The sequence below is a fragment of the Anticarsia gemmatalis genome, chromosome Z, assembly GCF_050436995.1.
Source record: "Anticarsia gemmatalis isolate Benzon Research Colony breed Stoneville strain chromosome Z, ilAntGemm2 primary, whole genome shotgun sequence".
Taxonomy (NCBI): domain Eukaryota; kingdom Metazoa; phylum Arthropoda; class Insecta; order Lepidoptera; family Erebidae; genus Anticarsia; species Anticarsia gemmatalis.
Genome location: NC_134776.1, coordinates 5,214,260 through 5,237,786, shown reverse-complemented (window position 1 = coordinate 5,237,786; position 23,527 = coordinate 5,214,260). Strand labels below are relative to the sequence as shown.

Here is a 23,527-nt window from a genome sequence, read left to right as displayed (position 1 = left end):
GAACCGCTTTTTATCAAATAATTAAATTAAATACTAGTTCCAAATTGGTATAAATACCTAATTATTTTATTTAGCCTTTTCTATGATAATTTAAAGAATTAATAGAATATTGCAGGAGTTCGTTACTACTGTCTTTACTACTGAAAAATCGTGGCATTTTGTATGGATTAAATGTAGAAAAGTTCTTTGTAGTAGTGTAGTGGTAGATTATAATCATTTTTAGTTCATTACAAAACGCTCATCAATTAACTAGAGGCTGTGAGTAGCGTAAGCATACAAACAAAAATGTGTGAGCCAAAGATAGATGATAATTTTTTATACGACGTGATTTGAATACTGGCCAATGCCTACCAGAATGATGATGTCAGTCAAAGTAAAAATATTTTTATAAAAAAAAACATCTTTAAACTCATAGGCCTTACGCGTACAACTTAGAATATAAAAATGACTTCGCATTTATGTCAATTGCAAAATCATAATCATAACTTTTTGTAACTAAAATTTTGATTACTTACTCAAAATTGGAAAACACTTTTAAGTAGAATATGATCTATGCACTGAATTAGATACAGTAATACAGTATAAAAAAAACATTAATCAGCGCAATTTATACAAATATCTTAGCAACATTTAGAAAAAAAATAAGGACTTACAACATAACTCTTATATTAATTCTATAACTATTCTCAAACTATCTAACTTTAACAAAACGGGAATTTTGACCTTCATAAGGTCTGAAATGTTTATAAAAACATGACGTGTGTTGTCCGTAACGCATTAGTCGAGTTAAAATACCTAGCTAAGCCTTATTACGTCCACACGAACGCCTGACGGCCGAAAAACACCGATTTTCATGCTTCAAAGATGTCTTGGGGACACTGAGTGCAATTTCTATCAAGATAAATATTGTTTGTCATTATTTTTAAACCGCTTTTATTAACCTTACTCCTTTATAAGACTCTGTTGTTAGATGTGCCCTGCTCTATTTTGAAATTAATATGCCATTTTTGATACCTATTTCATAATGTTTTGCAAGCTAGTCCCTACAAGTAATAATGTGCAAGACTAGTTCCTTGCCCGCACATTGTATATTAAGGGATTCTAAATCACCAATAATGTAGTCTTTACGTAAGCATACGGACACAGAAACATAGTGGCCAAAGAAAGCAATTCAATAACGTATGTTTCCATTGATAATATTTCATAATTGTCTCGTACTCAGTTTATTCTTTAGGCTGCAAGATAGCAAACTCAAGGAAGTGAAGATTTAATCTGTGCATGCAAACATTTGAGGATGATTATGCCTTTATTTTGTCGTTGATAGCGTGCGCACTCATCGTCCTGTTTGCTCAAAGTATTTCATAGTTAGATCTGCAACATGTCACTAAGATCGCGTCATATTTCAAAGAATATATGCCACGTTTATATGGTATTGATTTAAATGCTTTTTATGCGCGTGAATAAGACGGCCGTTTGATTTAAAAATTAAGCCGTCGCAGTGACAACTTATAGAAAAATATCCGACTATCGATGTTTCACACAAAATACATCCAAAATATTGATAGGTATCTAAAAAGGCAAAAGCTTAAAAATAGTTTCACTATTGTTAAATGAATGAAATAAAAAAAAAGACTAAATGTCTGGCTGATCCTTATTAAATATAATATTGTGATGTATTCAAACTGCACGAAATACAGTTTAAATTGCTCCATTAGTAAATCATTCCGACAAGCCAGCAAATAGTTTGATTCCATATATTTCACCGCACTAATAAATAGTTCTAAAACCACAATGTACAACCAATTAAGACAATTATTACAGAAAACCATGCTAATTTCAATATAAGCTGAATTAGTTTTCAATTCATTGATATGATTTTATCAATGATTTGCCATTGTGGTGAGGCTTAATAGAATTTATGACAACAATTAGGCTCAGTACTGAAATATATTACAAACAGCAATGAAAATAGTCAGAATATAACTCTTATATTAATATTTTCAGACCATTAATTAAATTGCAGTCCATACATAATATTACTTAAAAATAATAGACAAATCATGTCTTGTGTCTTGCCAATTTTCGTGGATTTCTAAACCGGACGGAGTTTAGATAATCTAAGATGTCATAAAACATCTTACGTGAGAGAGATACCAGCAGCCAGATCTGACTATTGTTTGCAATGATAACGAGATAACGTAAGCGTTCACCTACCGACTGCCGAAAAACCTTAATTTTTCACAATTTAGACGAATAACTCTTAAAAGTTAGAGCGCCAAGTTTCCCGCGCCAATGCAACCCTCGAAAAGTTACCAACAATTTTTCTCCGCGAAGACGTGCAACCGGGAACGGTCCGATGCCAATTTGAAAGTTTTTTTTTTTTCAAAACATATCTTAAAATGTTTGAGAAATTATTTAGGATTTGAAGATTTAACATTCACTGATTGGTTACCGTATAGTGTGGTGTTCGATGTGTCGCGAAACTTACGGGGTTGGAGAGCGACCGCGCGGGACGTGTGGCGGCACGAGCGACCGAGCGCACGTACGATTACCGACTGGCGACACCATACGCTTGGCGGGAACACCGGGGCCGGGCCGCGTATTTCAACCTATGACTCTGCCTGCATCTCTTGTGGGTTGAATAACTCATTACCGATCGGGATTCAGAGGAAATCGACAGATACATTGGCAACGACAGCCCGCGAGACAATTGATCAAATTAATTCTCGTCATCTTCGGCGGTGGATTTGAACGTCTTGTTAGACAAAACCAAATAATAACCAATATTTGATCGCGCGTGTGAAAAAATTCACAGGCTTTATCTGAAGTTCAAGGATAATTCCGGATTTAGAACTGAATTAGATTCCTAAGACATTCCCTGTCGTGAATATTTTAGTATATGGAGTAAGCTCCGACTGCAGGTCTCTCCTTTGTCGACACGTGCATCTAGATGTGTTTCTGTTAAATCCTATAGATAGAACACACGTGAATAAGATATAACTTTCGATTTCGATGAATCCGTTACTTTCAGGAGGTTGAAGTCAAGCGAACTACATTATAGGAAATGCCACAATGTCGGGAACTGCAGAGAAAGTATGAGTATACTTGTTTATAAAGTACGAACAAATTCAAATTTATTCATTCCGTCACAGCTCCGAAGTTTTATGAATCTCTTAACTGCGCTAATCGGTGTTAACCGGTGCACTTTGCGAAATTTTAAGCGGTTGTTCGTTTTTTTCCGCTAGCGAAGTTTTGGTTCTGACTAGGTTTTACAACCCCAGTACGTACTTGCGAAACTTTAGAACGACAGTTGCGGGGATTAGTCGGACACCGCCGATCTTCGTAAAGGTGTTACAAGAGCCGACTTACCGACGCGTCGACGTTCGACAAGAAAAATAGTCAAGTATTTTTCCGAGAACGGATTTTAGCGAGTTTTCTAATACGTAATTGCTCAAGGTGATGTTTTCAATATCGAAAAGCTGATAACAGTATATTCCATTGCTAACACCGATGAGTAGAAATCAAATGAAAATAGCATGGTAAAGCCACTTCATTCAGCTGCACATACTGAGAAGTTGACGTAAAGATGTTTATGTGTGCTGGATTATTATCATACTGGTGTAACTTATTACGAGGAAAAAGAGTGAATAAATAACATTAATATCAAATTATAAATACGGATCCACTGCTTACAATATCACTTTTTATCTGCACTTTTGAATGCAAACGTTTTCTGAAGTAAATATTAATTAACGTGAGACAATATAAGTCAGCAACTGTATTATGGATTCCAGTTACAAAATGAATGAGTTAAGTATATTAAATAGCGTGATTTTCTACAGTATAGAGTCTAGAGTTTGACATGTTAAAAACTTGTTCAGAGAGCACCAGCTAGAGGCGCTAATCGAATTTTTCGGACGAATTTGCCAATAGCTAGCTGGGTGTCGATAGTGATAGGAAATCTACTTATTAGAAAATCTAAATTTGTTTCTTTGGTTATTCCACGATTCGATCCTGTGTCCACATGACTAGATCACTGGGACATCTTAAACTTTTAATAAAATCCGCTTTTAGTGTGTAATATTTTGATCTGATAGCGAGGCGAAGTTTTTGGTAGATTTCAAGACGCCGCTCGGGAGCGAGATGTCTAACACTATTGTTGTGAGTGCGGCTCGAGGCGTTATTAGATCAGCCTCAATGCATTAAGCTGATCAGTGCCCATCGGGCTTTTATCAGATCACACGAAAACCAACACGTGTAAACTGTTATAATTTTCACTTGAAACTATTTTCTATGATATCACTTCTTAAATCTGAAGGTGCAGGTGGAGATGAACGAAAAAAAAACTTCAAAGCTAAACCAATGTTCTTGTCTCTTTTTCTGAACACAGATTGAGACGTTCATTAAAATAACATAAAAGGGTTTTAAAGAAAACTTTTAGGTGCTATAGGAAAAACATTAAAAAATGTATAATATTAACAATGTTGGATGTGTGTTGGATTCACTCAGACAGGTGTGGAGCAGAAACGTTGTAAAATGTAATGTACAAAACTGTACAGTACAGTAAGATTAGTCTATTAGAAAATTTTGATTAAAAATAAATGTATAGGTTATTTATTATCACGAAGAAAAAAAACAAATAACACATTGCTCTACCCAGTTATTCATGCCAAAGATTTGTGAACAGCGATCATGCCTATACGCTACCGTACAGACTATAGAGACAATGTAGTTAATAAATTTTGATATTTCCTAAAGTGTGGATTATGTACAGTCGGACACATTTGTCCGGTAAACGGATTAGCAATGAACTTAGAAGGTGCAAAGTATTGCCGAGATTAAGGCCAAGATGCGGCGCAACTGCTAAGGATTCTTCATTCAACTGCTTGTAAGTAATCGCTTTATGCTTACTTCTTTCCACTTGTTTCAAGAAAACTACATTATCTACTCATTTTTTTCGTAGACAAACAAGATTTTTCGCTAATTTTAATGAACTTTACGTCATTCTGTTGATATTTTACGATTAATCTGTAGTATTTATTGTTTATATTGTTATTATGCACTTTTCTTTCCCGTGTAATGCACTTCCAATATATATTCTATATTTTTGTGACTTAAATTTCGTATACAAAATTTAGGCCTTTACGGCTATTTATATTTTCATCGCGACTGTACTTGTTAAGGGTATTTTCATTTTTTTATTATTAAAAAAAAAATATTCTTAAACTTTATTCCTAAGCTTCGTTCATATTCCTCATCATCAAGGAACAATGAATAAGTTGAAATAAAGAGCCACTTTTAAAATTTAAACAACGGACATTTAAACGGGAAATCTTGTTTGACGTGAAAATATATATTTGGCCCTCACTCACTGGCTTGAAACATAGGCTTCTAAGTAGTAAAGTATGTACCCTATCTGCCGAGCCACCTCGAGATCACTCTTTAAGTAACATTAATCGGGTTTTCTTAGCTTCAATTCGACAACAGAAAGGTCGCAACTATGCACCCACGTTCACAGAAAATCAAACCTTAACTTTTATATAATAGAAGCGTAATTTGTTTTTACTTAACAGAAAATCTTGAGATTTTTACTGAGTAACTAAGCGCATCATATGTCACAATTTGTTGCTCTAAAATGAATTATTATAAATAGGTAAAGTTTATCTAAAATTACAGACGTTGTTATAGGTAATTGATATTCAGATGAACAAAAAGTTCAGTAGCACTTCATTGTGAAAACTGCTATTGTATTACCGAACATCGGGCATCAGCGATGAGGGATTGAAAGCGCCAGGGGTCACTGAACTTCGGTCTGAATGATATTTCCACATATCCTGGATTATTCGTGTAATGAGAATTAAAATTCCTACAAGTGAATCCGCATAGGTATCCCGGAACGGAATTCAGATTTACCGTATCAGGTATTTTCATGTAGCTCCACGGTATGATATGCTTACTAATCAATAAGCAAGAATATAGTAAAGGATTGCTTTTCGTAGGCTTCTTATAATGTTATATTAAAAAAAAAATCAAGTTACTAGATAACTTTATCATACTCTAGTTTTAGCGAGACTAAAAACTCATTAATATTATTTAATACGCATTATACCTGCTCTAGGACAAATAAAAATAAAATTTACTTTTTTATCACAGCAATAGGGGTTTGCTTCGTATTTTGAGTTGTTGATTGAGTATTTTGTGTCCGTTGTTTCTAAAAGTCTTTACACAAGATCAATTCATAATGCAGATCAGTCTTAAAAAAATACGTGAGTCTATTCTACAAAAATCGTATATTTAACTAAAAATATCGTTCTTAAATTTCTGCGTAACTTCGTTTATAACAGTTTACTGTATAAGATGTACTTAAAACTCAAGGTGTAATGAAATCTCTCTCGAACCGACTCAAAGACACTCTTGTGTCTGAGACTCGACTTAAGTTACACACACGATATGAAAGATTGACGGCGACAGATCCAATAACTTGCCTTCAAAAACTAGAAGTTTAAAAGATATACGATAGATAGATTACTTACTTTTGGATTTTTAAATTAAAACTTCTTATTATTAATTGTACAAACATTTCTATGTGAAAATAAATAAAAAAAAATCGAAAATGCAAAATAAAATACACGTGAATCAATACATACTTACATAAAATCTCGTCTTTCTTTCTGAGGGGTAGGCAGAAACCAAACAACGCTACTTGCTACGATCCCTACAAAATTCCGTTGATTCATCTTCAACCATAAATCGTCAATTTATATTATTATGAAAACATTTTTGTAAGTCTGTGTAATTCTAAAAGTTTTGTAATCGTCTTCTGTCAAATCCCCTAGTTATCAAAGAATATTGTTTAAGTATGTAATTCTCAAAACCATTATGTACCTTACTACCTATAATATATAGACATAATCTCAGAAAATAAAATAGAAACAGTTTTTTTTTGCCCCGACCCGCGATCTACACCTTAGAATTCTGCGCGGTAATCGCATACTCTACTGAACGCATCATAGAACCATCCTACTAATATTATAAATGCGAAAGATTGTAAGTATGGACACAACTACTTAGACGGATTTTAATTAAATTTGTTATACCGATAGCTTATAATCTGGATTAGTACAAAGGACACATTTTTACCCCTGGATTTTTTCAACGCGGCATATTAGCGGGCAGAAGCTAGTAGTAGTAATACTATTAAGGCACATAGTAGCACATTGTAATAACAAAGAGTAGTAATGACAAAATGATCAACGCAAATGAGATGTATGTCCCATTGCGATTATGACATAATGAGTTATGAATCGCTGCCGATTGCCGCCACAATAGTCAATCATAAGGCTTCCAGTGCACAATACAGTCACACTCTTATATATGAATATAATAATGACATAATTTTACATACATTCAATAATGCTTCATTACATTTAAAAGTATTAGAGTTGATTTATTCATTTCTTGGGGCATGCTAAGTCGCCAACCCTCACTTGGCTAGTGTGGTGAACTTAAGGCTTAACCGTTCCCAAATTCAGAGTAATGGGTTAAAAAATAAATCGAGTTTCAGTCACTCAACGTTCTTGGATGGCGGGGATCTTACCACCTTCGGGGTAAGACCCAAAAAATAGCCAGTCGCGGAGTTTCGAAAACTTTGCCCATCACTAGCACTAGGTTTTCGAATATCTCCTCAACTTCCGCGGTATAAATATAAAAAGATAAACAATTTTTTGAAAATTGTAATGATGAAATAATCATTATTCAAACTAACATTAATAGTACCATCATTACATTCAATGACACTTGATGAAGTTGAGACTTATCCCATTGTGACTAATTCAGAAGCTTATTACTTACTTAAACGAAATCCATATCTGTCTATTTCAATTGAATATGCATTTTGTATAATTCGTTTGCAGTGTGATACATAAGTTCTCGAAACTGTACATTCAATTTATTTGAACGTAATATTCTCGGTTTATAACTAAGTAAGTGTCCAGTATGCAACAAGTTTCCAACCACGGCTGAACTAGATTCAGGTCATAACTTCAGAGGCAATGTAACACAGTAATTTAATTACTACGAGAATACTGTAGGATAGTGGCAATCAGCAAACCCAAGGAATCAGATGACCAATTTCACTAATTACAAACGTTCGATTTCGATCTAGTGACTATCTTGCTCCAATATCAAACATAATGCTAAGGTTAGATCTTTCCGAGGGTTGATTTTAGCCATAGATATTTTTTTTATAAGGAACGCATAATTTTTTAAGGAATTTCACATGTCAAACGCTCGCTAGTCGATAGTATAAATTGTGGGCGATTGAAATTGTTCAATTAGTAGTACATGGATTAACGCAAATGTGAAGTTGCGACCACTGCCAATGTCACACAGACAAAACATCGGCAGGTATTCAAGGTAAATGTATGTCAGTGTTAATTCGCATGCGTACGTTTTTCTTGAGAAATTTTCCATGCAAACGAAGCTGCGGTCGGAAGCTTGTATAAAATAAATATAAAACTGAAGAGAAACAACAAAGGCGATTGTATCGGACATATTGACTACTGTTGAAATAAAGAGTTGACCATCACAAAGCCCGTTTGTGAGTTTCATGTGGTCATTTGATATACTCAAACGCTACAGTGATTTGACTGAGTGACGCTCACAAAGTAGCCTATCAAACGGCCTGTACTAAAATATGGAATTGACAAAGTGATTGAAAAATTTAAATTATTTTTTAAAAGCCAGATTCTTTTGTGTTGTTAGCCTTGCGTGACATGTAACAGAACAAAGAAGTCAAATGGAATTAATTAAAAATGCCTGTTTCCAAAAATATTATAATTTTAAATACCACCACGTTATTACCTTATCCCAACGCGCACTTGGTCAGCGCGGTAGTCTCATCCTTTCCCCATTATCCTTGCCCAGCAGTGAGAAAAAAATATTTATTTTATACCACATTCTTCTATTCACTAATAGCTAGTTGTGCTAACCGGTCGGTAAACTATCTATGGGTTAAGCGACACTTTGCGTGGTCAATTCATAAGAGGCTGCTTAGTGATTTCTGAACTGAGCGACTCTGTGGACGACTTGGAGGACGCGTAAAAATTCGTCCCGTACTTACTTTAATCCTCGATTTAGTAGCTGGAAAGATTTTAGAAGGAATTTATCTATTTTAAACGGCGTGCCTTCAACTATCTGTATGCTAAAATTAATTGAAATTGATTCAACCATTTAGCCGTAAAGCGTTCCAGACCTATCATCATACACAATATGAGGACCTGCGTTTAAATACAGGTATTTATATACGTTTTAGAATAATCATACTGTCCGTTACCTGCCAAACTACCCTTACATTTGACCTCACCGTGGTTATTTGCAGGAGAGTCCATCGGCACTATATTCCAATTAGTTCAGAAATGCATTCCATGTTAATTAATGCTATAGGTAAACGTCTGCCGAAACCATAGGCAACTGAAATACGGAAATAATTTATAGTTCATGGATCAATATAACGAATAAGATTTTGTGCTAGTTTCTGCCCGTGACTTCATCTGGTTAAAGATTTTCCGGCATAAAAAGTATATTTGTGAGAAAGAGAAAAAACATCATGAAACTTTCGCATTTAAAATACATATAAATATTTTATATTTATCGAAACTAGTTCGTATTTTTTGCTAAAACAATTATTCAAACACTTGCTAACCCGTGCATCACGCCTAGTATTCCTGAAGGTGCCGAGGTGCATGAAATACACCCACGTTTCTCCATTAATAATGTTAGTCCCATGTAATTAGGGGGCAAGCCTGTTGCTATTTGCCGGACACTGTACCGAATTCCGGGCTTCTATTGAGAAACATTCTAATAGTACTTGGCCCGAACGGGGAATCGAAAGCGAAACCTCATGATCAACAGTCGAATAGTTATTTGTAATTGATTTAGCCCCGGTTTTGAGGTACATTTAGCAGCAGTTTATCTATTCAATAGGGTTAAAACTTAAACAAGAAAAAAACGCTATTGAATAGATAAACTACGGCTAAATGTACTCAGAAACCGGGGGTAAATGATTTTGACTTTGCCCGACTTGGGAATAGAATACGAGATCCAATGATCAGCAAATTCAGTCAGATACTTCGACGACATTGTGTATAACTGATTCAAATGTTATGACATTGCTGAAATAGTATCATCTACATTTATTTCATGAACTCAATCACGGGCTATTGATACTAAGAAGTATGACTTCACCGTGTCAACAAACATATTAACATTTAACCGGCTAAATAGTTACATGAATTAAGATTCGACTTGACAATCATTGTGGTCTGGATGGTAGAGTAATCGACTCCGTACAGGAGTTCGGATCCCGGATCAGACAAAGTGGTATTTTCTAATTTATATTATTTTGACTTTACCATCTAGACTACTGACAAGTAGTCTAGATGGTAAAGTCGAGTGATCTACTGCTCACCTCAAGGCCTCAGATTCGATACCCGCATGCGGCAAAGTGGTATACTTATATTATTTTAATTTATACGTACGAAATTTCTAATTTTATAATAACGTGCTCTTTATATTGCAATGGGCTCGTATCAGATTATATAGGACCATCGTAATTATTTGTAAAACGTGTGTGTAATTTGTACATTTCTGCATACGCTTTTGGCTATAACAGGCGTGATGTTAAGCATGTATGTATGAATTAAGATTTGATTGAATTTACTCAAACTATTCACACTTGTCAGTCGCCCTATATTTTAATACAAAAAGCTCAAATACGGTATTGAGGAGCATAGTCATTGCACTAAGTTGAGCTGCGATCGACAACAGGTATAATAATAATATTATCTCAAAATTTACTTGTTTTTCGTCCTATATAAGCAAAATTAAACATATTTTATGACATGGGCAAAAGCATGAAAAATATATACAACTATAAAAATCTTTAATTTTTCTAGGAATACGTTTGGCTACTGAAGTCATGAATCGAACTGACGGACCGACACGGGCATGGAACAAATATTAAAAGCCGAAACTTATAATAATACTTTTTAAATTGTAATTTAAGATCTCGTCCGCACAGCGAATATTTACCGCGCGGATTTTTTTCTAGCGATTTTTTTCCGTGATCAGAATTACACTTATTGCACACGGCGAATTCAAAATTCAAATCAGTTCGATGAGGTTCCCCGTTCAAAACGAACGTCTAAAATGGATAAGAGAACTATTTTGATTTACTTGTTACTACGACGGCGACGTAATAGACCGTTTCCAACCATGTCACACAAACAGCATATACAGAATAACGGCTAAAATGACCCGATATAAGATTAATTTTACGACATTCCAGTAACAAGTCGGGTGCATTGAAAACGGTTCTTATCAAAAGCGCGAACAACAAGGTAATAATTGATCGGAAACATAATGAACCCATGAATGGTTCATTTCTAATTTACACGTTCACATGCTACAATTAAAACATCATTCAATCGCTAAATCCGACCTGTTGGCACAATCTCATATTTATATGACGCTATTGTTTCAATACGCTTTGTCCCCACCTATTTATTGATTTCATATACAATTAATAAGTAATTGTTTGCACTGAATATTGAAAATATTTCGAAGTGAATTTGTATTTACGAACTTTTGTTTTCATCTGTCATAAAGAGGGTTTGTTGCTGTGTTACATGACAGACATAAGCTTTGAACAAGATACCATTAACATTAGAGCCTAAATCTCAGATTCCACTTAGACAGCCTTTGCATCTTCTGTAAATGCACGTATGTCAGTATTCTTAGTTAGATTGACTTGCATCTTAATAATTTATTGTCAAATTACTTGTATATTTTACGAGGAAGAGAACCATGAATGAATCATTAACGTTTCCAAGAACTTAAAATTCTGTCCTCTTTATCCCGATCTTGATTTTATACGTTCGTGCCAGTTTTACACTAAAGCACAGTCCACACAGACGGCTGGCTTTAACACAATTACATACTAGTGCAAATGTAAGAGAAAACACGATTTACTAGATATGGGATCAGAAATAACTGTGTGTGAAAATGTTTCACGCAGGAATCAGGTTAGTCGTCGCTGACGTCATTTAATAAAATTTTGACATGGAAAATCATGTTAGTGTCGCCCGAACCGTGTGTAGTTTGGACTTAATTCCTGTATTTCAAACGGATCCCGCTGACCCAGCTTCGTTTTACGCGTCTTTCTCAAAACCATCGTAAAATATTGTTTAGCAGCCGCCACGCTGAATGTATTAATAGGTGCATTATAATTTCCTATAATAAATAATAATTTATGACAATCGTAACATGGAAAATTTGTCAATACACTTCTGTGTTGAAGATTCAATTTGATTTATAAAAATAAACTTGAAAAGGGCAAGATTAAGTAATATATAACTATAACTGCAATAATATTTTGACAAAGTCAAATGACGTCGCGAACAGCAGTACAAAATTAAAATTGGTACAAAAAATAACTAAAAAACAAAATAAAACTTAACGTCGACTACCTAACTTCTGAGTATTTTATGAATGACTGCGATTAGACGTTATCAGTATTCTAAAACAACAATGACACAATCTGTACATTTGATTGCATAACAACATGGTGGAGCGAGTGGAGCGTCCCAATTAATTCTAAACATTCTTAGAACACATTAACTGGCGTTGAGGCTCGAAAACTTCCAGTGACCGCTTGTCATATGTCAAAAACAATTAAATAACTAACTAAAGTCGCCTGGCGAATAGAAAATGAAGCTATTGTCCTCCCTTTAGTGTATATTGGACGTTTGATGGACGCTCCAATGCCGACGGTATATGATCGTTTTAATTCGACTCCGTCTTTTGATAAACTGTTATGAAATGTTTGCCTAAAATTGTCGCGGTTTATATAAATTCTAATTGAAACTATATTGGCAATTGAAGAACTGATGTCAACATCCTTTTCGGGATCATCGTTATGGTAGCTTTGTTTTGACGGCAATTTATTTTCCGTTTTAAATTGCAATGTTGCTAACATCTATTTGGATCCAAAAAGTCTCCTCAAAAATTCTAAATGTATATTTTATCTGAAATGTTTTTTTTTATTTATTGTTAATTGTTTTTATAGAATATGAGTAAGTGTGTTTCCAAACTGGTATATGGCCAGATTGATGGACCTAGGATTACAACTTCTGGGACACCCTTGCCCAGTAATAGAACAATATTTTTTATGAGTCACTATAATAATTATTCCAGAGCTCCGTCTCCTAAGCTATGTACTAGTTATTTATGGGCCGTGTATCGGTGATGTTGTCACACTTACTCATAGACTTGAGTCGTGACGTCACCGCCGATAACTGGCGGTACACTGCATTCTCGGTTAGACAAACAAACCTCCAATTAAAAGGATTATGACGGCCACGTTTACATACTCGGTGGAGGCTGTGGTACGTTTAAGAACACTGAGATAACATAGATTAAATCAATTTTTCCCGTGTCGATGAGATTATTTACATACATACGTATTTTTTTTTGTCTTTGTAACTCTGTGTAAATAATAAAATTGAGTATTTGTATAAAGAGCCAATCCTACTATTTATCACTGAAAATAAGAAACACATAGTTGACTGTTGAAACGTATCTTGGAAATATTGATTTTTCAATTACGCACATACACACCATTGATTACAGGGTATTTGCGAACTAAGAAAAAACTCTATTTGTATTATTATATAGATACTGAAAATACAAATCAATATAAGACTAAAGCATACAGAAACAACTAAATAACGCGTCCTAAAAAGATGACAGCCCTTAAAAACTATTGTAATTCAAAGAGTGCACCGCAGCACAAGACAGTTTTTCTTTGGACATAATTACCGGCGCAGGCCATGACAGACATAGTTTAAACAAAAAGTGAAATACTAAGTCGGAACTATGTCATAAAATGTGGTAAACGAGGGCGGTGCACGCAACAAACCGTGGACTCAGGCCTACGAACTGAAATGAAGACTAAAAATAGTACCAGCACCGCCGCTAAACTTTCGCATAGCACCTTCTGCCAGCCAGTTGTTTACATTATTGTATTTATTTACTCTATTACTTATCATTCTATGCGATTTTTTGACAGCTTATGTTCTAAATTCACGCTATCATTGTAATATTTCGTGAACTTTGTTAATTTTTGTACGCAGCTTTCCCCCTCCGTAAGTCATTTTATACAAAATAAGCAGTAATTTATATTGTTTGCTAAGATGGTTGTCAGCAAAGAGTGAAACCACAAGAGTACCTAAATACACAGAGGAAAGAATGAAAAATGCTTAATAAATCGCTCAAAGGTAGTTAATCCTATCACATCGACTATAAACAGGGAAGTGCCATCGCGTCATTCTTACTCCTGCTTATCACTTAGTTACTCATTCATCACCGCAATTCTTTTCGCATACAAATTGACTATAAATAACAATTATTTACACAAAAGAGACCGCGTTTAGTCATAGCAACTATATGTATTCGACATGCAAGTATTTGTTTAATTAATTATGTAAGGCTTGTAAACAATGACCACACTCATGCGCATTCACCTTTAGTTAACCTTGCACTTAATGCTTATATCGTTAAACCAAATGCATCCACATCTGTAAAACTACTCGACAATATTTGGTAGTACTGCAAGTCAACTGAATTAGCCATAAACATTTTATTACCTACCAACAACAAACTGGGACCGAAGAATAGTTAAAACATTTTTTTACCCGACTACATAACTTTAATGCTTTCATAGCCGTTTATTTTTTAGAAGTTAAAGTGATAAATTTCTCATTGGAATAATGTACTCTTAGATCTACTCGTTACTGGAGTTCAATTTTATTAAAATAAGATGATAAATCAGTACATTTTAACGCTCCAAACTGTATATTTAGTGATAAATTGCGATTTTTTCACAAGGAAACGAATGTATAAAGCGATCAAGTTTAGTGTGGACATGGAAACAAAGTACAGTCATAGACATACATTGCATCACTACAATGACATCATGATGTTCTTTAAATAGTAACAGTTGATATCGTCTCAGATACAAGTAACTATAAACGGTCTATTGAGGAGTAAGCCGATATTTGTATTGTCATTTCGTTTAACCCCAAAGTCCAAGGTTTTGGAGAATTGAATAACGAGCCACTTGAACTCTACGTTATTACATTTGATGATAAGGTCATTAGACAAATGTTCTTATTTTTGTTATGAAATATCTTTTGGAAAGATGTATGGATGTGAAAGAGGCAAGGGAAGTTTGTAAGGACCGTACCCAGTCGCGGTGTCTATGGGAACAAGGCGAAATTATATATATGTACATATGTACATACGTATTTAAACGTATTTTCTAATTTCTGTACAAAATAGTTAAAACAACAAAGCAATTAAGAGTTTCCGTGTAACGCCAGAATGATCATTGTTGCAAGAAAACCGTGTGTAATGATCTAATTTAGAAATAAACAATGGGTAATCTATATTAATAGAAATAATGCATGAGTCTTACTTGTTATGTATGACAAATACATATTAACGCTCATAGTAAATGTGTATGTAAATTAAATAAATTTTGTGGTTTTCCGTATTATTATAGCATAGAAAAATATCAATTTGCAAGGGTCTAGGACCTTTATAACTGATCATTTTATTATAATTTATTTATTTATTTATGTGCAAATTGAATTTGTCTTGATATAATTATGTTCATATACTGTCCGTATGAGACTAATAAGAAGAATGCCTAAATACGCGCCTTCTTAGAAAAGTACCAGGGTATAAGACAACAGCAAGAGGCAACAAGGAGGTTTAATTGTTTGTTGTCGTAAGCGAGCACCTTATTCAGTCACCACAAAGTTCACGAATACAGTCGTCGACATAAATCAGGTGTGCGAGCGACATGCGACAGATAATGTCGCGATTGGAATGTCGCGCGGCTCCCGTTCGCGACGGAAGCGACGTCGCCGTGCGCCCAACGGACGTAAGCCGGTACGCCGCACAAACAGGGTCAGAGTACCTCTTAACTCCTATTTACACTCGTATTGTGCGTTACGTTCACATAAACCTACTTAGTACTTACTCAGTTGTCAATTTGAACGGATTTTCTGAGAAATTTTTAACGACTACACTATAACTCGACTATGCTCAACTAATCGGAACAAATCCGGCGAGTTGAAAAGTGTACGTCTGTTTTCCAGGTATACTGTGAGAGGCTTATCTCCGTTTCTCAATATTTCGCGAAAGTTAGAAATTCGAAGGTTCTCGGATTTATTTTATTTCAAATCTGCGCCATATTTATCTATGTTTTTACAATTCAATAATAGTCATGTAGTAATATTTTGGATTTAGATGTAAACTCAATGATCATTCTTCCGTTGCACTCCCTCACTCCGGGAGGAGACCTTAATCCAGCAATGTAACGGTCTTTGATTATTTTTCAAGCGATAGTGTATAATAGACACTCAGAAATATACAGCATTCTATAGCTCAAATAACATTATTGTGATAGGTAAACATTACATAGATTTCGTTATTACCTTCGGTTCGTACCATTATCAAACCTAGACGAAAGGTCTGTCATCACGACAGACATAGCGAAAACGAATTAAGCGACTGAATTACAAACTTCATAGTTAAACATGAAGTTTCATCACGAAATCAAAAAGAGTAATGTCCTGAAAACGATATTACTGAGAGAGAAAGTTTATTTATTTTATATTTTCATCGTTTGAACGCCTTTGACTTGTTTAACGATTGTCTGACTGTAATCGGAACTGTCTTTAGCGCTTAAAACGGTGCTGGTGTAACAAAGTGGTCATCCATCCATGAATAGTCCACGTCTATAGCAGCTTAGCCTGTTGAGGTTAAGCGACTACAGTATAGTTTCAGTAGTAAATGGAAGCATGTTTATCAGTTATTACATATTTATTTAGTGACATGTTACTGTTAATTATGAAATCAGCTTTAAATACTTTTTAATGGAGGCAACTTGCGTGACTATACTAATGCAATGTGTTAGATACAAACAGTTACAAAATAGCTATAAAAAGAATGTATTAAAATGCAGTGCATGTGGCTACTGATCAAGGAATTAAAGGTACGATTACCCGCATCGAGACATGCAGACCTGCGTTTGATATCTTCCCAGAATAATGCAATGAGTTAGCATTTTATTACGAAAGATTAACATCTTGTTTCACAGCATAAGATTAGTCTCAAGTAACCTATACAAAGTGACAGTAAGTATATCTACGAAAACAACTGTCAGAAAAGTGGCAAAACGGGCCGAAAATATAAAGAAACAGGCAAAAGGGCATAAGATACCCGAAAAATATTGTTAAAACATATTACGAAGGTCGATGACCTGCACCCAAGATATCTCTGAATTCACGTGATTCCAAATACCGTTAGATATGTTTCTAATAAAACACGCGTTTAATATATGTCACATTATCACCGTTTCATAATATTCGGCCTCCAAACAAAAGGTTATCTAGGTTCATGACGTCGGTATACTTATCGGTACAATAAGTACCAATATTGCCAATTTAATATAATACCCCATTAGGGTTGAGAGAGACATCGACTGTAGTAACTCGGAAAATGTACCGGAACACGCAAACTCTATATTCAATTTCATAGAGAAACTTATTTTATGTCAGCCAGGCGTACTTGCTCACGAAAACCATGGAAATTGATCACCCTACCATAGATGGGATTTTACAGGTAGTCGGTTACCTATCCATAATTCAATCCATACTTAAATAATTATAAATACGATAGTATGTCTATATGTTACGCTTACTCACCTAAACGGCCGAACAAATTTTAATGAAATTTTAAATAGTTTAAGGCTCCGGATTAAACAAAGGTTAATTTTTTTTTTAGTTCGACCCCTAAATTACTAATACAGAAAATTTGAATGTTAACGAGCGAAAACGGACGAGTCATCAGAATATAGTTCTTAATATCACAAGTTAAAACTATCTTCGATCGCTACTATCGCTTGGAAAATATGCTATAGGGTATTAGCTTCTACCCACGGCTTTATCATCTGGGTAATGGGTAATAAGTAATCTATGAATTAATTCTTGTTATAACACCAAATTTTATAAAAATCCATCAAGTTTTTCTGCGTAGAAGAGTAACATGCACACATCCTCACTAATTTTCGCCTTTATATATAAATAACTAGCTGACCTGCGCAACTTCGATTGCGTCACATAACGGGTCGGAGTTTTCCGTTTTTGAAAAATTTTTCGTTGCTACTCCGCCCGCGCTACTCGTAGCGTGATGTTATATCCCTATAGCCTCATATAGCTTTCCTCGATAAATGGGCCATCTAACCCTGAAATAATTTTTCAAATCGGACCAGTAGTAGTTCCTGAGAGTAGAGCGTTCAAACAAACAAACAAACAATCAAACTCTTCAGCTTTATAATATTAGTATAGATAGGGTAGGAACATAGATGTCTCATCTGTGATAATCATACTCTATGAATATAAAGCATGCGGCACACTACGTTCTTCGTGAGGGACCACGTCAAGACGTTCTGATTTGCGTGAACGGTTCACGAAAAAACATTGAATAATGGCGACGGAAGCAAATTAGGTTAATAACCTCGTCGCTAACAAGTTTAAATAAGTTTTGCTTATCAAATATTACAGTAATTATTATTGTAACATTCGGAAATAAATGTCAAATAGTTTTCAAATAAGACCCGACAACATTGAATGTAGACTGACGTTTTCAACCTGCGACGACAGCCAGTGTAACCTGTGCCAAATCGTCAGGCATTCTAATAGAAAATGCGTGTTCGCGTTAATTACCGTGTATTATTTTATTAGAAGCTTGCAACGTAAAAGATAAAAAATGATAAAAATATTAAAAATAACCAATTAGGCCGTTTTTATTCACGCCTGAAGACTGCCCGACCACTTGAAGATTGATCAACAATGTCAGTCCCAAGTATAGGAGTTTTGCTAGCACGTAACTAAAACAATTAATGTTCTACGATTTTTTCTTTTTTGTGTTTACCTATATATATGGGATAATCGAAAGGACATTACTTTCAAAACGTATCATTATTTGAAATACACATTAATTCAGAAAAAACCAAAGGGTTTATAAAATAAAAAAAACGAAAAACATAATATTGAACCATTAATTACGAAATACTACACTTGATATTAAAAGCAAGATCGCAAAAAGCTTTTAAAACAAAAAAGAAACAATAACGCATTAACATATAAATGGAAAGTGAATTTTACAATGTTTTATTATGAACGCGATATCACCAAACAGTTTTGTTTAGTTACTGCAAAACAGATAAGCAAGAAATAATTTTGAGCACAATATACATCATGCAATTATAATGAATACCGACTAAATATCGATTGGTAACATCACGCGACCACGGTTGTACGGCAGGGCGAACAACTTTATCGATACTCGATAAATAATTTGTAATACTTAACTATCTTTACTTTTTTGTGTTCCGTACCCAAAGGGTAAAACGGGACTCTATTACTATACCTCCGCCGCCTATCTGTCTCCAGGATGTATCTCAAACCGTGATAGCTAAAAAGCTGAAAGGAGATCGGCAGATTTCGTACAGCTTAAAGATTGTGTTGTTTCGTAACAGAATTTGTACCACTTATTAAGGGGACTAAGTCACTTATTTTTATTTGGGAGTATTATTTTTAGAAGTCCGGATTAATTAGAAAGTATTTGTTTATTTGAATAATAATTTTTGGTCCATGGCTTACATTTGTTGACAACTAAAGAAAAAGAAAATCTCATGAGATGTCACTTTTCGTCTGACGTCTACGCATCCGCCAATTTGCTGTTGTTTTGAATTATGGTTTTGACAGCATCTGAGCAATTTAGCGAACTATCGGGGCTTCTAAAAATGGACATAACTTTTACCTCCCAACTTTTAAAAATATAAGAATTTTAAAATAAGCTTGTCTATCATATTAGCTACCAATTAAAACAAAAAGTAAACCTAAACATGACATTTTATAAGCTGTACGAATTCTTCATATAAACCTGCCGTTCGCCTTTCACAAATGATGTATTTCCGTTGCCGCTATAACAACAAATACAAAAATTAAAATATGACGTGATTCCTTTCGTACGCGATCTCCGGCTCGCACTTGGCCGATTTTGACTATAAATACACTCTACTAACTTTCCATGAAGTCCGGACCCGGTTTCCTCACACAATTATCTACATATAAGATGGAATTAAAGTTGGGTTCATCCATTTTCTGTCACTTTTTTTAGCAGGTACTACGGTTAACTGACACTTAAATATAAACTGTGAAATTGATCCTTAATCTACCTGTTCATACTTTAAATAAGTAGGTACAAAGGAAAACACATTCACAGTTATATTATTTGATAAGTATGAAACATAAAACAATACGTCTTCAGAATTACAATTACTAACTTTTCTAAAACCAGACCTCAATAATATGACGTAATATTAAAGGAATTAATTACATAGATATAAGATATATCTACCAGTGTGGGCTGAAACCTTCGGACGCATTGTTATGTTTCTGTAAAGGAAACATGATAATAACTATCTGCAGTTTAAAGCGTGTTTTTAATATACAAAGGATTCTATAACTAAATCATAATCGGCGACAGTTTAAAGAATGTTAGCGAAAATTTTAACGTAGCCTTTGACCGAATACTCAAGCGACATTTAATTTATGTTGCAATAAAGTAGTGTTGCTTTTACTTATACTTTGACGTACGTTGTAGTGGATACAACTTGAGCATTCGTCAAAAAAAATTGTATTTTGAGTATTATTCGTTAGTGGGTTACAGCTAAAAACCCTGTATCACAATGAAGTTCGCCCAGCAAGCAGCCCGAACGGTCACAATAGATCAAGCACGGTCATACATCCCTCTCAAAGTTCACAGTATCAATTGTAAAAAAACATACATCACGTTTTTCAATGATAATTAAATTTAGATAACTCATAGTATTATTGCTTTGTTTATTTAATCAAAAGGTCATTCGCAGATTAATAGTTACAATGATAATACTAGCGTTCGATTAAAAAGTTGTTATTTTGACCCCACGAATTATAGAGCACGTTTTTCGCAGAATTATTGAACTACACTGTAATAAAGATATCAGTTACTACCTACTAGTTTCTAGTATTTAAAGGAGAAATAAAGAAATAGACAAAATAATAATAAAATGCATAGATCTGCAAAGAAAATTTTTATCAGTAGGTAGAAATATGTATGGATATTTTTTTATTTATTCAAGTTATTATAAAAAAATGCATGGAACATTTCGAAACCTATGTTTGGCAAGTTATTTCTAATATTCTAAATTAATCACGCCGCTGTTACACACGTAACTCGTTGAAGGTACAAGATAAACAAATAAGCCAGGATGTGCGCGTTCTTTACTCTGTCTTCTCCACAATGGAACGAGACCTGACTTTACGCAGGAGTACGGAAAAAGCAAAAAATATGTTTTCTGTTATGTGCACGTGTAACAAATAATATAAATAAGTTACTTGCTTGCTGCATGAACTCGTTATACTTTAAATACATAAACTAAACAGCACATTATACATAGTGTAGTCCTTTAAACATTAGAAACGTATATAAAATGTAATAGTATCGATAAACACACATTCCCATCACTAATCAGTTAACCCTAAACAATGCACCCAGGGGTAGAATAGTCTTATTACGAATATTATGTTTTGTATTTTACGACACTACTTATCATGGGTTCAATATGACACAATAAAACCTTTGAGCATGCACAAATCGAATCACTGGAAGTCATGGGTACTTAACTTTTTTTGTAAACAAAGTCTGGTTAAATATTTCAGACGTACGCATACCTTCTATTGAGGCATGATTTGCTTTTAATTCGCGGTATTGGAGATCACAGGAGGTTCAAAACTATATAAAATTAAGATAAAAAATACGAGATCATCAGGCCCGAAATACGAATATGTTACGACTTCATTTATTTCTCCGATTACAAATACACTGTTAAAATAACGCCTAATTCTGAAAGGAGTAGGCAGAAACTAAAGAATGCTACTTGCGTAGCAATGTTCATATTCATATATCTCGCTATACAGGGCTGATTATAAATATATTTTTTAACCAGTTACTGTCCCACTGCTGGGCAAGGGTCTCCTCCCGAACGAGGGATAAATAAAGTCTTGAGTCCAAGTATAAATATGAGTACAAAATAGAGCTATTTCCTAAATGTGAGATTATTTGTCTAAATCGTGTCGCCAACAGAAATAGCGAGCCTTTAACCCATATACGGGATATTCTGATCGCACTAATTCTTACAATGTCGATGGCTCTCATGCGACTTATTCTCGGTTTACTCGAAACCTATATCCCGTTTAAGGCCACGTTTTAGAAAAATCCTGAAATAGCCCGGTTTCCAGTCTGTTGCAAATACGATTGAAGTAACTAAGCTTTAAATGTGTAAGCTAAAATGTCCTTACCGTTAGAGAGATTACGAGTGTATAAAATAATTATAATAAAAAATATTTTGTATTATTGACTGAATCCCTCATCGTAACATGCATGAGATTATTGCGTGGTATGTTCTTTCGGTAATAATTTAAGGGTCTATCCCACTAGTCCCGTTGAGTTGTCCCGTGACGGGACAACTGGCACTATTTTGTCCCAGCTGTCCCGTGGCGGGACAAGTGACACTGTTTTGGTGCCAGTTGTCCCGTTGCAGAAAAATCACGGGACTAATGGGACAGTCGGAAGGGTCAAACAACTGGTTCCATTGAGTTGTTGTGTGACAACAGGTACTTGGTACTTTGGTAAGATAGCAGACGTTATACGTTGTGTTGTAGTACATTTTTTCTTAATTTCTAGTAGATAAGTTGAAATTACATTAGGTACATGTTGAATTGACTTGAGTGTTTGAGCTGCTCCAGGGGCCTGTTAACAATATATTTTTAGTTTCCTTACATTATGTTTTTTCAAGTAGGGAATTTCGGATAAGCATTTAACATTTATGGTATGGAAGGTCATAGATATAGACACTCCTGTCAATCTAATTATAAAGTAAAAAGCCCAAATGCTAAAAAAAACTTCTTGTGAATTTAAAGTTTACATAGATAAGCGTACAATTCATCATCTGCTATCTTACCAAAGTACCAAGTACCTGTTGTCACACAACAACTCAATGGAACCAGTTATTTTGACCCTTCCGTCTGTCCCATTAGTCCCGTGATTTTTCTGCAACGGGACAACTGGCACCAAAACAGTGTCACTTGTCCCGCCACGGGACAGCTGGGACAAAATAGTGCCAGTTGTCCCGTGACGGGACAACTCAACGGGACTAGTGGGATAGACCCTAATTTAATCCTGCTTCGTACTTGAAGAAAAAATTAAGTATACTTAATACTCTAATGATTACTGAAAACTGACAAAAGTAGCTGAATATCAAGTCCTAATTGGTTTGTAAGGAAAATTATAT

At 34.6% G+C, this 23,527-nt stretch overlaps 1 protein-coding gene across 8 annotated transcripts in view; it reads right to left on the bottom strand.

The window, feature by feature from the left end:
* trol (terribly reduced optic lobes) overlaps window positions 1-23,527 on the bottom strand; it is a 185,003-nt gene that overhangs the window by 82,119 nt on the left and 79,357 nt on the right. Inside the window, exon 1 of one of the 8 annotated variants that reach the window (XM_076135511.1) lies at window positions 2,489-2,588. The exons of the other annotated variants lie outside the window; for them this stretch is intronic. The gene's annotated coding sequence lies outside the window, so the exon portion shown is untranslated. Of the gene's footprint in view, window positions 1-2,488; window positions 2,589-23,527 lie in introns of those variants that run through there. 8 annotated transcript variants of the gene reach the window in all.